This window comes from Anser brachyrhynchus, assembly GCF_964034855.1.
Source record: "Anser brachyrhynchus genome assembly, chromosome: 2".
Lineage (NCBI taxonomy): Eukaryota > Metazoa > Chordata > Aves > Anseriformes > Anatidae > Anser > Anser brachyrhynchus.
Window position 1 is genome coordinate 103,839,919 of NC_137695.1, and position 16,840 is coordinate 103,856,758.

At 34.8% G+C, this 16,840-nt stretch overlaps 1 protein-coding gene across 16 annotated transcripts in view; it reads left to right on the forward strand.

The window, feature by feature from the left end:
- CDH19 (cadherin 19) overlaps window positions 1–16,840 on the forward strand; it is a 115,421-nt gene that overhangs the window by 51,525 nt on the left and 47,056 nt on the right. The window contains exon 1 of one of the 16 annotated variants that reach the window (XM_080578674.1): window positions 20–2,125. The exons of 14 other annotated variants lie outside the window; for them this stretch is intronic. The gene's annotated coding sequence lies outside the window, so the exon portion shown is untranslated. Of the gene's footprint in view, window positions 1–19; window positions 2,126–8,941; window positions 13,176–16,840 lie in introns of those variants that run through there. One more of the 16 variants, XM_080578683.1, reaches the window with a different exon arrangement.

Consider the following 16,840-nt stretch of genomic DNA (forward strand, 5'->3'; position numbering starts at 1 on the left):
AGGTCTTTATCTCTTTTTCTTTGCTGTCTTCAAAAATCAAATTGAAAACATTTATCTGGGTGTCTTGAGTGCAAAATCCATGAAAGACAAAGACAAAACCAGAAGCCACCCAAAACCTCTGGAAGGGGAAATGAACTTTTGTTGTTTCCTCGGAGTCTGTTGACTAGCTGCTGAAATTTAACTTTATGAATTGGATTTACCAGATGAAAACATTGTTACGCTTGTCTTGTAACTTGCACATTAAAATTTTCATGCTGATTATCAAGCTGTTTCTTCAAGATTCCCACCTCTGACAGACTGTTTGTGAATGCTTCATCTACACTGTTTCCAGTGATTGTCATTAAAATGTGCTTAACATTTCTGAAACTAAATCAAGAGGAGTGAAAACTTCTTGTCTTACAGTAATACATAGAAGTGCTTTCTGTCTTGCTTTCCTCTACTCTAATGTAACAATAATATTCTTTTAAAAAAATATTATTTGGCCTTAGCTTTACATTGAATCTGCTGTTCCTGCTACTCTTTATAATCTCAGATCTAAGACATATAAAGTCTTTCAGACCACACACACACACACACACACACACAAAAAAGGATGCCTCTACTTTTATTGGGTCTCAAATGAAAAATGACAATTTGTCAATAAAAATCATTTCATTTTCAAAGAGTAATTCAGTATATGTACTATCAAAATATTTGTATTTAGTGTTTCTTCTGTAAGCCTGCTGTTAGGAAGTAAAGCTATAATTTATTTTTCATGTTTAAACTCTTTGATTAGTCTGTATTCAAGACACGTGCATTAAAATATAGCTCAGATATATTTAATAGCTGTTGATTGGTTATTAAAATGCTAAATATCTGTAAATTCATTCATTTTACAGATTATTTTGGTATGAAACTGGTAGGAATTAAATGGCTTTTGGATTATATCATTATTTTTTAATAGACTGTAATTTAAAATCATTTGTGGTTGTAAAAGCATTCTAGATAAACTATTTCTAATTTATAGTAGAATAGATTTGCACTAGGTGTAAAAATTAATCTGTGGATTCCGTTTTAAGAGTTATAATGAACATTTCAACCTTCAGCATTTTTCTGTTAGAAGTGCTGAACCAAACACTTACATAAAATGGATTCAGAGCTGTATCTGGAGTTCAGTGTTTATGCTTTTCTAGAGACTAAAAAACACATCAGCCTAAGAGCTAGCAAATAATGAAAACCTATTCTCAGACTCATTTTTAAGTAAATGGGAGGAAGGAAGAAAGAAGGACTTGCCCACAAAGTACTATGAGCAAAGTAGATTAAAATTGAAGAACAAAATTACAGCTTCACTATGGAAATCCACACATTAATGTAACCTTAATTTAAGATGTCGTAATGCACATTTTTATATGCAGTACTGCTATAATGTGGAATATTTAGAAATTGACTCAATACAAGACCTCCAGGTTTCAGAATACTTTACTATTGGTATTGAAATGATATGGCAGTATGTAGTTTGCTATACAGGCAAATTTTTCATGATGCCCACGATTTAGGTTACCTGTTGCTTTTTACCATTGCGTTTCATTTTAGTTGCTTTGATACTTTATAACTTTTTGGGATGAAGCTTTCCTTGTGTAGCTGTTGCATCACATTGACTTTAAATACTCTAGAAAATTTCTTGTTCAGCTTTAATCAGAAAGATTTGGCTAAGTCTTAGAATCAGTTTAATTACAAACTAGTAGTTTTCCCAACAGATCTAACAATACAAGAAGTAATATTGAATTTAAGTATTAGTTCTGTTGTAGGTATAAAATGTTATTCTTGTTATATTTATATTGCAAGTCATAGAAGGTCTTGATTTCTATCACAGGCAGAAAAAAGGAGTTCCACCGTCTCTTAATTTTCAATCTATTTCAACTATATTCTTAAGTCCTTCTGAATGTACGTGATGCTAACTAAGCAGAAGGTATAATAAAATGTTTTCCTTATCTATCCCTTCAAGCTACTTACCCCAGCAAAATACTTGTTTCTGAAGATAAATGAATGGAGAGGCCAAAGAGCACGTACTGTGGCCAGCTATCCAGGCCAGAAGGACCCTGGCTATTATGGGAGTTTTCATTTGGGGCCCTGCTAAGCAGAAAAGGTAGATATCCATTACAGAGGAAGTTAATGAGGATGGAGCAGTGTCAACAAGACCACATGGGACAGAGCTGGGAACATAATTATGCTTTGGATACACAGATCCAGGCCTCTTCTCTGCAGTGGCTTTGCCTGCAGCATAAAAGGAATTGCAATTGCTGGTGCTAGCAAGCTATCAAGCAACAACTGCTAACAATATTTAGCACATTACTCCCAGGCTTACCAACAGGGACACAGACATGGTGAAGACCTTGTAAATGGAAGGTGATATTAAATTAGAATCCCTCACTCTCAGGCCACTGATCTAGCTGTTATGTCAAATTCCTTTTGACATGATGAAATTAGAGACATTCAAATACACAACAATACAAAAGTGTTTTTTTTTTTTGGGGGGGTGGGGAGGAGAAGAAAAAAATATTAAGTTCTCCATACAAGGCTGTCTTTGTGTCTGCGAACATAATACTGCAACTAAAAAAATACAATAATGCCTGAATTAAGATTTCGAAGACTATCTCAATCAAAGACTCTGAAGTTTATATATTCTGATGTAATTTTAAATTTATCTTTTTTTTTTTTCATTATTGACATTTTGTCAGCTTCTGAGTGGCAAAATTGATAACTAAACATCAGGGAAAGTGTGAGCTGTCACTTAACATTTTCCTGTTTTACTTTTACATGGAATTGTGAGAGATTGGAAACCCAAATGCATCCTATTATAGTAAATTATAAAATGTAATTAGCAAAAGAGTAACTGAATTCAATATGATTGATCACTGACTTGATGTATTTATTCTGATTTAAATCTAGCCAAGATAAAATCTCTGCAAAACAGACAGTTTTTCAGTGTTTTACAGATCTTTAAGACACTTATAAATTATATAGGTAAATAAGATAGCAATTTAAAGTTCTTGAAGGTTTATTTTGCTTGGCAATGTTATGCTTAAAAGAATTTTACAACTATATTAAACAATATCATATTAAATTCTTGTATGAATAAGTATTAAAATGTCCTGCTCTCATTCTCATGCGGTATAAAGAGTACACATGGCTGTTCATTGTTAGTGTTCTCATAGTATATCCAAGTTGATGACTTCCTCTAAAATACAAAGACTGAAAAATATAAAAGGGATTTAAAGAGACAATGCTTGGCAAATGGAAAAGAAACTGTGGTTACTTACTCTTTTCCTCACAGGGAACATTTTCAGAATGATGAATAGGAGTTGTAGAACATGATAGAACAGCTTACACAGCAATATGAATTATGATGCCTTTCAAAAGTAGTCACAAAAACAAACAAACAAAAAATATATATAAAAAAAACACAGGATGTATTAATTCTTTGTTGTCTTTTAAGAATTTTAAATTGCTATATGAGTTCTAGATCTCAGAAACAAAGTATATCAGGGACAAAGAGCAGATAGGTTTCACTGGATGTGGTCACCACAAGTGAACAGAGCTCACTACTTAGGAGTTTTAACTATGATGATTAAACATGGGAGTCAAAAAAAGAAAAAGACGTGAATCTCTGTTAAATCATTAATTTGTGTGTTCTAAATGACTGGGAGCACTCTAAAAATGTCAAGAAAACTGCCAAAAAACTTCATAAACAGAGCAGAGAAAGTCATAGTGCAGAAACATGTAAGGTTTTATATAATCCACAATACTCTAAATATTCTCTGCATATTTTATGGAATTGAAAACAGACATACAAGCACACATACAAGTGCTATGTGTTATGTGTTGCCATGAGGAGTATGAATATGCAATCTGCTACAGAAGCTCCCTAGCATCCTTACTCATTAACATTGCAGCCAAGGAGCAGTCCTGTTATCTTCGGACTGTTATCCATGATATTTGGGAGGATATGAAATGGTATTTTTTCTCCAAATGGTGTATGTACATTGCTTCTCTCTTTCATCTGTACAAGAAGAATATAAAAAGAGACCATCATTGCAAAAATTATTTTTATTCAAGGCTTGGTGGTAAAATTGCGTTTTTCTAACACATAGAATTACAACAGAGTAACTCCAAAATTAAATCAGAATTAAATTAGTTGAAGAAGGGTAGCAAAAAGGAAATGGAAATGATCACAATTACATTTAATGGAGTTTGGGCTCTTCTTCTTCTTCTTCTCTTTATTGTTTTTTAAACAGTCACATAACTGTTTATTTAAAATTAATTTGGGTTTCCTTCTCACTTAAATTGTTAGCACAACAATCTCAGTGGCAACAGTTACTTTAAAAAAGCATCACAAGAAATTAACGTTTTAATCCTTGTAACTAGAAAATGAGAGATTTCCCTGTTGAATGTTGAAAGACAAATTTTTTTTCTACAGCTGTCTTGACAATCTTAGGTAGCTTTAGCCAATAGGATGTCTTTTAGGCTTGTGAAAATTGGTATCTTTTCTGTGCAGTATTATAAGCAACAGAAGTGCAGAAGTGCCTGCAGTTCTCCTTTGGTCAATGGAGATAGCAACTTGTGTCAATAAAACCCAGCTTTTACCATTATTGTTATTATTATTATTTTTAATCACATATAGCTGTTTTAGCACTTTTTTTTTTTTTTTTTTTTTTTTTTAAGCAGAGAGGATCTTCCCAAGCTATTAGCTGCCCTACTCACTGCTCAATGTCCATGGCATTTGGGGCAGAGCTACAGCCCTGGTATAAGGCAGCTGGTAGCAGTGTTGCTGAAAGAGGCATACTGCAGTTACAGATTGTGCTCACAACACCCTACCCAGCTTCCTGCAGAAAATTGGAGGGAGGGGGTGAAGGTAGAGAGGGATGTGTGCCAGCATGGTGCTGAATAAAACTCCTGTCTTTGCCAGCAAATTGGAAGGCAGTGCTAGGTTCAGTTACTGTCCCGTTCATCTTCCAGTGACTGATCTCTCACTCTGTCCTTCTCCACGAGATGCAGATAGCTGCCAGGGAAGATTAAGGGCATTGCTAGTGCTCTTTTTTATGTATCTCTGTGATATATACTGGCTGGGCCAAAATTTACCCTTAGCAGTAATTCCCAGTGGTAGATGAGCCAGAATGATTTATGTTACTTTATATCCCTTGATGTACCCCTGGAAAATAAAAAGATGTTTCCAGACAAATTAATATGACAACCAGACTTACATAACGAAAAAGTGGTAAGTGTATTGGTTTTCCCCTAACATCAAATTTAACATATAAATTGAATTGGTTTCAAATGCCAGATCATTAGATAGCTAGCGTACAAAGCTATTTTCGTAAAAGACTGACCCATGAGAAATATAAATAGCGTTTGAAAATGTCACATGGAGATAAACTGTGCTGATTGCTCAGCTTTTCATGTGTGTGTTTTCAGGATTGTGCAGATGTTATAAAATTAGACTCATTTTCTGGTGCCTTACATGTAATATTATTCTACTCAGCTCTTTAACTCAGCTATTTTTTTTAAGTCTTATGAAAAGATATCTTCCCATTTAATGATTACAGGAAAATAGAACCTAGACTCAATGACTGCCATGGTTTAAGATCAATTTGAACTTCAGTGTGGAGATTGAATGATCTCAGATACCCAAACACTTTAATCACAGCTATATGTAATTTTTATGAGCCACACAACTCCTTTGTCCCATGCTCTGAGAGATAGCACCATCATTGTAGATCAGCACAGATATCTCCACTGTGTTGTGCACAGCCCAGGATGGGGCCATGGGGGTCTCTGGTGTCTTTTTGGTTCCCTCCCGGGGTCTTCCCACATGTATCCAGGTAGTTCTCCCTACACATACCCCTGTGGTCCCCCCGTATATCTCTGGGGACCCTCCTACATGTACCCCTGAGTTTTCTCCCTGAGTGACCCAAACCCAAACATCAGTTACTGGTTTCACAGACATTATCCAACTGTGCTTGCCCATTTGAATCCCCTCAGCACACCACACGACACCAGCCTGTAGCCGTACCTCTCTGGATGATTGCAGCCAACATATATCACTGTTGTAGTAACTGGGTTTCACTTCAGTGTGGTGGGTCCAACTGGGGCTCACATTCTAGCACAGCTGTCACATATGGATAGGTTGCAAATGTCTTAACATATATGTCATTATTAGGAGAGGCTAACACAGGGTGGTACTGCGAGTTATCTGAAATGGGAGCAAGAGCCCCCTCAGGTTTGAGGTCAGATCTTGAGCTATTCTCTCTTCATGAGCAGAGCTAGATAGTCTTTCTACATCCAAACAACCCAGATGAATAACTGCCTGATTTTGGCAATGCATCATTAATGAAACAAAACAGCAACAAAATAATTCTTATTATACCAAGTCTTTAAAACCACACCCAATAGATAACAGATAATAGATACCATTTCCTGAAAATGAAACAAATGTCTCAGAAAAAAAAGAGAAATTCAAAAGCAAGAATTTACCCTGAAATATAAGCTATAAGAAGGGGTTTGTTGCATACATGAAGCATTTGGAAAACTCTGAAATTCATAATCACATTTTCAGATATATCATAAAAATTGGAAACAGAAATAATTCAAAGATGTGAATAACTGGTAAGTTGTCATAAACATACAATTTTACTTTTCTGTACATTTTTTTCCTGTGGTCTTAATTAATTATTATTTTTATTAATAATTTTTAAATATAGCTTTTCCAAAACGATAGCAGATTTTGAAGTGGAGGAATGCTGCTTAAGTCTGAGCAAAAAAATGAGAAAAATGTGAGAGTTTTAATGTATATGTGGCAAAATCACAAAGAATTACAAAGTGAGGAAATACAGAAAACTAAACTTTGCTTTGATTTTTTTTTAATATCCAAAAGTAACATATTTATTTCATTTCTACACTATGACATTTATTGGAATTTATGATGTACTTCTTATATGGTATGATATCTTAGTAGTCTGACATGTTAATAATAATCTTATTCATCATAACTCATACTACTAAATCAGAAAAAACATTCTACATTCTGATATTTTGATAATTAGCTGTGATAAGGTAAGGATTCAAAATACATAGGTTTCCTGAAGAAACCTATATAATATATATATATTTAATATAATGGAAAACATAAAGAAATGTTCACTCCTCCTTTGGGTAATATCATTCCTCTTGTCCAGTCTATAGACAATTTTTTTCTAAACAGTGCTTATTTTATATTACAAGGTAATTTGTTTCAAGAAAATAAATAGTGTTTTATAAGAATTTCATACATTCTTTTAAACAATATAATCTATAAAACATCTTTGTTGTAGTCTAATTTCCTTTACTAGAATCATCCATCTCTACCTAAAATGCAAAGTATATCTGATAGAGGAATTGAGTTCTATACTCCTAAATGTAAATTAGTACTAACAGATTTAACAAGATGCACATTGATCTTCACTAATATTAATATAAATTCAGAAATGAAAGAACTTGCCCAAAAGTAAATTTCTGTCAAGATGGCAGTAAGGTTAAGAATGTAGTTCATGTGACCTAATTGTAGATATTTAATAGATAATTTATTATCTTAGGTTAATTATCATGATCTATTCTAGACAAAAATAAGTTGATTTAGACTTTGTACTTAGTTGTCTTTCTTACAATGCAATAAAACACCACTGCCTTTCTCTTTCCATTGACTCCTGGGGGAGCATATTAAGCTAGATCTTTCAGGTGCTTAAATTAATAAATCACATCCTAAGAAAACATGGGAGCCCCAGGCCTTGTATTGTTAAAAATAAAAACACTATCTGTGTTGTAAAAAATAATTATTCACAGGCATAGAAATAAAATAAGTAAATACTTAGGTTATTAAACAGCCTGTAATACCCATGTCCACAATAAACACTGCCATCTTTCATCCTCTAGTCACAATTTTTCAATAAAAATGGACTTTATTCCATATTATGTTTTGTTCTTTTGGTAATAGCATTAATTTTTCCACCTTATTTAGCAGTCATATTTAGTAAGCACTGATTTTAAGAGTAGAATTAATTCACACAAATATTATTAATGAAAACAATGTCATGCAGTAATAAAACAGTTACAAGTAAAGCTAAAAAATATAAAAGTAAAATGAAACAGTTTGGACATCATAGCTTTGGTCAAGGCTCTGATATGCTTTGTCAAAGTGACAGCAGATACCTGTGGGGAAGCACCGGATGTTTTTTTACTCAGCAGAAACTGTGAATAAGTTTGATTTAACTGAGGCAGAGAGGCTGCAAATTGATTTCTTGATTCATTTAGGACACAGTCAGAGGTAGCATATAGAAAACCCTAGAGAGAAGAGGACAGCATTACTGTTTCCTTCCTTAATAGGTGTAAAAGGTTGGAACTCTGTCAAGTGGTGGCAAGTTCATCTCTATAAAAGACAATGTAAGGTGTTTGCCTGTCAGACACATTGATTTCTTGATGCAAGGGAGAACTACTGGTGACAATCTCAACAGCTTCTGATGGCTTGCTGCCTCCTGCAGCTGGACAAAGGAGATAAGTGGGGGATGCTGAGCCAACCCAGCCCTGCTGCCATTCACACCACCAAGCTCAGGCATGCAGGCTGCTGCTACATTGATAGCAAATTGCAACAGGTTTATTCATCACAGTCTGCTCTGTCTTCCCCCTTCATGAAGTTAACAGTTAAATATTGATTAAAAATTAGTTCATAATTATTTAAAAATCAATTCAAAAAATCAAATGTAAAGTTGTATGTCCTCCCATCCCTATCTCAAGAGAGGAAAATTAATTTAAAGAAAACAAAAAAGCTTCTTCAAGTTTTGAAAAACTAAGAAGCTACACTGTTTAGTTCTATATGCAGAAAATCCCCAACATTTTTATTTTCAAATTAATTAATAAAAATAATAATTATAAAAATAATATAATAAAATTATTAATATACTAATTATTAGTAATAAAACAACGTATTAATAATTAATAATAATTACATATAATAAAAACAATAATTATTAAAAAACAAAAGTCAGTAAAGGATTCAGCACCGAAGTCATGATGTCTTAAGAGGGCTTTAGAGAGCATACCACAACAGTAGCTGCTTTGGATTTTCAGGACTTTACTATTAGGCAGCTAGCTATTTATATATATCTGTATATATCTTTAGTGAGGTGGGGATTGGTCTATTCTCCCACATGCCCAGTGATAGGATGAGGGGGAATAGGCTAAAGTTGCGCCAAGCGAGGTTTAGGTTGGATAATAGGAAGAACTTCTTTACCAAACGGTTTGCTAGGCATTGGAATGGGCTGCCCAGGGAAGTGGTTGAGTCACCATCCCTGGAGGTCTTTAAGAGACATTTAGATGTGATATGGTTTAGTGGAGGACTTGTTAGTGTTAGGTCAGAGGTTGGACTGGGTGATCTTGGAGGTCTCTTCCAACCTAGATAATTCTGTGATTCTGTATTTTTTTCATAAAGATCTGTGCATATACTGCTATTTATCATTTATTTAAATAAACTGTATTTAATACAGTTTATAAACTATATATATATAAAGGTTACATAATTTGAGGCCATTGTTCATTAACACCACATGTAAACTCCTTAATTTGCAAACGTAACTTGGGGTGGTTTTTATCAGAAGGCATTATCTTGAAATGCAATTTTTCCTTCTGTTCTTTTCCTCCCTCAGCTTTATAGTCAGAAACCAAACCTTGTTCCATTGGCTATTCTCTGAGTGATCTAAAGAAGGACGAGCATGTGGGTTTAGGTGTAGTGAGGTTAGAAGTAGTTCATAAGAACTACTTATATTGTATTAAGGTGCTCAATAAACTGAACACTATACATGAAAAAGTCCTGTGACCTGAAAAGATTAAGCTTAGCCTTGAAAAGAAACAATAACATCTTTACTAAAGAGCTAAAGCTATAAACATGTCAAAAGCATCCCAGTCACTCTCCTACCTTATCAGGCACTTCCTCCCTTCAGACTTTCTCCTGTATTGTATTGGATTGTTCCTTTTCATTCCCCTCGACTTTTTGATTGACTAACTATCTAACATAAAACTATTTTTGAGAGAGCATGGGGCAGTCAAAGCCCATTTTTCACTATTAAGGAACTGACACCTATTTATTAAATATATATATAATCCATTAACAGTGGACTTTATAGACATACATAATTTATAACCATTACTGTCTGCAGGATATGAGTTCTGGCTTATATAAACTAATGAATTAAGTCTTTGTCCACTCAGTTACTATGGCAATGTTATGGACTTCCCAGCTTCAGCTGGCTTGTAATGAATTAAACAGTTAGCAACTCTGACAGAATCCTGAAATACAGGAAATTATGTGGATGAAACCAGTTTTAAAGGAGGGAGGTATCCATACAAACATATTTTAGTAAGAACTTAATTTGGGGCAATTTTAAATTATCTGATATAGTGAATTATGGCATCTTTCAGGGCTCATGCATATGCATGTGTTTGTATGCATTGAAGTTATTTACTCAGCTGCGTAGAAATGAGAGAATGCTCTCAAGCCTGAGAAAAGCTAAATGAGGACAGGAAATATCTAGAAAGAAGGCGTGCTGGTCTCCAGGTCTAAGGCCAAGAGATGTCTTGAAAAATATTTGTTCAGTTCAATGGACTTTCAGTGCTTCTTTGCTACCAATTGCCATGAGCCACCATGAGGGGATGAACCTTGAAAGAAGTCTTATGTGTCGTTTTCACAAAACAAACAAACAAAAAATGCCAAAAAAACCCCACATACACAAAAAAAACCTCCTCCAGACTGTCTCCATGAAGCAGAAATCATTCTAATCAGCACAGGGAACACTGATGGATATTTAACTGCTTCTTACAACTCGGCCTCAGCATGTTAACCTCATGTAGGGCATCACAAAAAGTCCACACAGATCATTATGTGCTAAATAGAAATGCACAGAAAGTAAAAAGGAATTTGTAATTAATAAGAAAGACTCAAGGTACTTTAATTTGATTCCAAGTAAGGACTGAACTATGTTGAATGATCATGGAAGTATAAATGGTAATTTCGCCCCCCCCATTTGACAGGAAAAGCTATATTACATGTACTAAGTAGCTAGCAAGAGGATTGGACAAACTGGGGCTTTATTTTCTGGAAAAGTATACACTCCTTTCACAAAAGTAATCAACAAAATTAAATCTTTGAGATATCACATGAAGAAGAGACATCTTGGCTATTCATGTCAAGGACTAGGTCGAGGATACTACGCAACTGAAAAGACTGGAACTAAAAATTATTTATTTATTTATTTATTTATTTATTTATTTATTCTAGACTGAAATTATTCTCTGATGTTCTGTTAGGATACAGGAATATCATAGGAATTTAAAGTAACTCATATCCACACAGTATCCTTTAAAGACTTTTTAGAGTGTGAAATATCAATAGCTAGAAAAGGCATTGTATTATTAGGAATTGTGTATTTGTGATTTTGAATTTCATAAAATGTGATTCCATTAAAAAACTGTTTAATCTCTGCACGATTTACAAATCTGATGGGGTATATTGGGTTATACCTGGAATATTTTATTCCAAAACTTGAAACTGAACAGCAAAGAAAATAAAACCTGGTTGAAGATCTTTGATATGAAACTTACCATGCAACAACATTTTTGCTGGCCTAGAAGACCTAATGGTTGGTTCCTGTCCCCCTCTCAATATCTCATTGCCTGAAAAGTGCTTACAAAGTTGAATGAAATCAAATAAGAACCACATTGAATTAATATAACTATGGCATAAGAAACAGATAAGAAAAGGATACTAGCCTTTAACATAACTGATAATTTGTGTGAAGAAAGAGGATGAAATGTGTTCCTGGTTGATGAGCAGAACAGTGAATCTATATATTTAAAGAAAAAAAATGAATAAAGCAGGGAGACCTAAATATGGAGACAAGCCTCTGCTCACTAGGAGCTAAATAGAACCGAAATTGTCATTACTACTGTCATTGCAGGAGGTAATGGAAGATTCATCAACTGAAATTTAGACTAAGAGAATAAAATCTAAGAAACAATATTATCCTTTTAGAAGTTTGTCAATTAAGTCTTTTCCATCCATCTCAACTTATCATGATTCTGAAAACTATACATATTCTTCAGTTTGTTTCCTCTATCTGAAAGCAGGCAAATTCTGTTTTTCTTGTCTCATATTACTGCAAGTTTTCTGAGGGATGGTGCATTCTTTCAGAATTCTTTCATCATTTTTCCAAATGACATCCATTGTGGTGGTGCATAGGGTGGGAACACTGTGTGCTGACCGGGGTTTTTTGTTTTGTTTTGTTTGTTTTGTTTTAGTTCTATTTTTATGTTAAGTATTAGAGGAAATATTCTAGCTTATAATGGAAAGTCTTGTTAAAAGTAATCCTTCACTTCTTTATTTACCTCATTGTCAGTGTTTTATTAATAATCAGAACACAAAGTTAGATATTGAAAATAAAATATATTATTTTTTTTCCTTTTTTTTTATGTGAAAGCATGCATTATTTAACTCTTTGTAGGGATTTAGGATTTTTTAAGTTTTTAGGATTATTTATTTCATTTAAAATGTATCCAGGAATGTCTCCTTAAATATAAGAGTTTGAATCTGATTTAATTCTACTTTCCTATTGGCATAACCTGGACGATTTCATTTAAGGGTGCTTCTGATTTAGCTCATTTTATGTGGAGAATTGACTCAGAAGCCAAAACCACAAGTTTAGCAATACATCAGGACACGTCAAAAAGCATCAGCTTAACTGAAATGTTTAAAATTATTTTTATCCTTGGGTGTTTCATGTTTAGGGGAGTTAAATCTCCTCAGAAACCATGGGAAAGGTGAATTCATTTAATTATTAATGTCTGTAAGAAATTATGAATGAAAGCAAAAAGGAACATGAATCCTGAAAAGAGTTTTGGAGCATTTCATGAAGTGTTTTCCTGAAGATCATCTGGCAAACAGATTCAAGTGTGAATCACAGAATGTGGTCCTTTACATCATTATGCTGACAAGTGGTTCTTCAGTACTGAGTGGTATCCTGTGGAGCTGAAAATGTTCCAGTAGGATTTGCCCAGTGAATCAAACATGTTGTAATTGGATTTGCTACTTCTTTACAATAAAAAGCAAATTCCAGAAGGCAAGTAATTTTTGTTTTTACTGTGTATGTGTGTTGGTCTTTTTAATTAGCAAAATATTTATGAAAAAAGACATGGTTTTAGTCATAAGTTTCAATATTTCAAATTGTATCACAGTATCACAGTATCACAGATTTCTAGGTTGGAAGAGACCTCAAGATCATCGAGTCCAACCTCCGACCTAACACTAAGTACTCCACTAAACCATATCGCTAAGCTCTACATCTAAACGTCTTTTAAAGACCTCCAGGGATGGTGACTCCACCACCTCCCTGGGCAGCCCATTCCAATGCTTAATAACCCTTTCGGTAAAGAAGTACTTCCTAACATCCAACCTAAAACTCCCCTGTCGCAACTTTCGCCCATTCCCCCTCGTCCTGTCACCAGGCACGTGGGAGAATAGACCAACCCCCACCTCGCTACAGCCTCCTTTCAGGTAACTGTAGAGAGCGATGAGGTCGCCCCTGAGCCTCCTCTTCTCCAGGCTGAACAAGCCCAGCTCCCTCAGCCGCTCCTCGTAAGACTTGTTCTCCAGACCCCTCACAAGCTTGGTCGCCCTTCTCTGGACTCGCTCGAGCACGTCCATGTCCTTCCTGTAGCGAGGGGCCCAAAACTGAACACAGTACTCGAGGTGCGGCCTCACCAGAGCCGAGTACAGGGGCACAATCACTTCCCTAGACCTGCTGGCCACACTGCTTCTTATGCAGGCCAGGATGCTGTTGGCCTTCTTGGCCACCTGGGCACACTGCTGGCTCATATTCAGCCGACTATCAACCAATACTCCCAGGTCCCTCTCGGCCAGGCAGCTTTCCAGCCACTCATCTCCCAGCCTGTAGCTCTGCTTGGGGTTGTTGCACCCCAGGTCTTTTGTCTTGCGCCCCAGGTTTTTTTGTCTTAAAAATAAATAATTGTCATAGTTAAAGAAAGCTAAAATTAAATATATATATCTTTATTTTAATGTGTATAGAGCAGTATACCACCACAGATCTAACAATCTCTTAGCATCTCAGCATCTGTTTACTAAATTGAATTTTTTATTTATTTTATTATTACTATTATTTTTTGTCTAAATATAATTGCTAAAGCTGTTGAAGGACTGCAGAAAATGAACATATTTACTTCTAATGTCAAGTTCTCAGATAGAACATTTCAACTTTTCTTTAGCTCAGAAACGTCTGGACTGAAGTATGGCAGAATAGTTTGTGAAAAAGAACATAATATAATCCTTAATTTACCAGTGTTTGGATAAAAACATGTAGATATGCCTACTTCATTTTCTCACGGAGAAGAAAAGAAAAATAAAGTAGGAGTATCTGTATCTCTTGTCTATGAAACTGTACAACAACTTCTATTCTTCAGTTAATAACATGTGGAGTCTTCCACTAGAAGAGGAGATGCCACACCGACTTGGGAAAAATTTTTAAGGATAAACCAGTTTTGGAGAATCTGCTGGAGCTCCTGTGTGTGTGTGTGTGTGTCAGTGCAATATTATCCATTACACCTTTGGGGAATTTGAGTAGATTCCAAAAGTCTCCTTTAAGTTTTGTTTATTTCTTTTTGATGTCCCTGATTTAATTTTAATATTCTTCTAGTTCCAGCTGAAAGCCAGTAACGTAAGAATTTATATGGGCTCCACCCATATCTTAACCAGCACTTCCAAAGGTCACTGCCACAGAATGAAAGCTATCTGTCCAAGTCCTGCCTACAAGAAGTTTATCTGTCCCCACAGAGCTATGCTCTGTTGATAGAAATAGTGTAGGTGATGCTTTCTTTGCCCCAGAGACTTTTTGGATGGGATGTGTTGCCTTTAGCAGGCTGTTTCTAAAGGGGCTCCAAGGAATTGCAGTTGGAAGACTTAGGCTTCCTTCTCCTACGGGCATGACTGAAGTGTCTGAAGCTTCACTTTCAGCTCTGCATCATATGATTGACAGAAGAGAGTGAAATAATGATTTCATGTTTTTCAAATTATGAGAATCTTTGTCCACAGCAGAGGTAGCAGTCACCTAAGGGAAGACAAATATAGACCCAGAAATAATGAGCTGGTTTCAGCTGCATGTATGTCTGGGAAACTGCAGATCAATAACCAATTGCTCAGCTCTAAAAACACTGGTGGACCAGGCCTGAAAAGACTGGCTATCTCCTCTTCTATATTCATAGCCACTAGCAAATAAGTATTTTGCAGCTAGCTATATAAGACAAAATTCATAAAGAATATGAACACCAATAGTCACTGGCTTTAATTCTGGCTCCCTGTTGGTCTACTCATGTCTTTTGGTGATTAAAATAGTTCCACTGAAGGAATGAGAACAAACAAGATATACCGTGGTTTAAGGTTGTAAAGCAGGTAATATGTCTCTCCGTACTGTCTATATTAACTTTAGCTGAACAGGGAATGAATCTCCCATTTGTTTTCTTCAGCCATAGTAGGAAATCTCATCATTCAGCTTTGACCTTTCCCCTCATTTAAAACAAATGTCCTACCTTTCCCTACATTCCTACATACTTTTGATACTAGTGATAGGATTTGAAAAATAAATATCACAATTTGAAATTTTAAAAGATGTTTCATTTCTCTAGTACGTACAGACTTCTGCCAACTGCTTGTTGGGCATTGAAAGCTCAGTTTTTTGTCATCTGAAATGTCAATAGGGTTTTTTCTGTATTGCCACAGATACTCTAGTAAAGTGATGGGGTGTTAATATACTGCCTAAAAAGATAATCAGCACACCATTATAAAGCAATAGCAATGACTGTATTTCTAGTCAGTCAGCTCTACATTGATTAAAATCCACAGACTTAAAGGCACTAATAAACTAACAAATTAATTTCTCTAAAGCTATTTTGTTCATGTATAACTGACAGATAATTACTCTGGCAATTCTATGTAATAGTTTGAAGTCCTTCCCTAATGGTATCATTTCATATTTACAAAATGAAGAAAATAATGTCCCAATTAGAATAAAATGAAATTTATGTCACATTCATAACATATAAGTAATTGCTCTCCAAGTAAGTGAAGTGCTGGGTGACTAGTGAAGACACACGTAGCTGTTAATGTGTTAATATGCAATACCAGTCAATATGATTTGGTCAAATGTCACATCAAGATGTGCGTTAAAGGAGACACTTCTCAAGGTTAAGTAATAGCTTTTAAAATAACTAGTCATGCACAGACTAGCAAGGCTGTTGTTGATATAGCTCTAATTAATTGACTGAAGATATTACATTTTAGATGTTAGCTCTTCTCGCCAGAGTATAATTAAATTTGGCATACTTGTTAGATGTAGCAGTCCAAATTATCAAAAACACAATGTGTGAAAGACATAAAGTCAAAAAAGACTCAACTAAAATATTTAGATTCAGTACAAATAAAGCTAAAACAATATTAAGCGCTAAACTAATTTAAAAAAAAAAAAAGAAAAAAGAAAGAAAAAATCATGCAAAAACAAAACAACAACAACAACAAAAAAACATAAGCTCAGAGGTATTATTGAAAAGGTGACCTGAGCAGGACTGGTATCCACTCACATAAATAAATAAAAAATGCACGATGTATAGGTGGCATATGAAAACAGCGATATTCAGTAAAATACAAAGTTTAAATAACAACATTTTTTTTTATTTGTTTACGTCCCACTATTGTTTTTTACCAACTCAGCAAAATGTT